Source organism: Penaeus monodon, chromosome 15 (assembly GCF_015228065.2).
Source record: "Penaeus monodon isolate SGIC_2016 chromosome 15, NSTDA_Pmon_1, whole genome shotgun sequence".
Lineage (NCBI taxonomy): Eukaryota > Metazoa > Arthropoda > Malacostraca > Decapoda > Penaeidae > Penaeus > Penaeus monodon.
Window position 1 is genome coordinate 36,182,964 of NC_051400.1, and position 438 is coordinate 36,183,401.

General features: G+C 38.4%; 1 protein-coding gene across 1 annotated transcript in view; it reads right to left on the minus strand.

The window, feature by feature from the left end:
* Positions 1-438, minus strand: part of LOC119582347 — a 6,269-nt gene that overhangs the window by 3,944 nt on the left and 1,887 nt on the right. The window lies entirely within an intron of this gene.

Below are 438 nucleotides of genomic sequence, written 5' to 3' on the forward strand. Positions count from 1 at the left end.
AACTAGCATACACCCTAAGCATTTCTGTTCAAGTGCCGGTTCAGGGCACTCATTAGACGAGCTTAGATGTCAAGATTTCAAGCAAGTCACAGTCTTCTCAGGAGTACTTGTTTAGCAGATTTATCAGTTAACATTTCACAAGTAAAACTGTCGAGTTTCAAAAAGCTTTACACTGTTCTTTCATAACAGAAAAAAACGTACTTATGCCAGGGATGATGTTCCCAATATGAAACATCGTTAGCACTTCAGGGTTAGCTGCCACGTCTCTCCTGTCTCTCTCTCTCAATTCGAGGTTGTCATTAGATTTGGAATTGCAGGCCATAACTTGTCACTCAGCTTTGTTTGTTTATTGGATTTTTTAAGGTGCTTTCCTACAAATGTGCATGTCATAACATTAGATTAATCTCGAACCTTTCACTTGAACTTTAATACCATTTG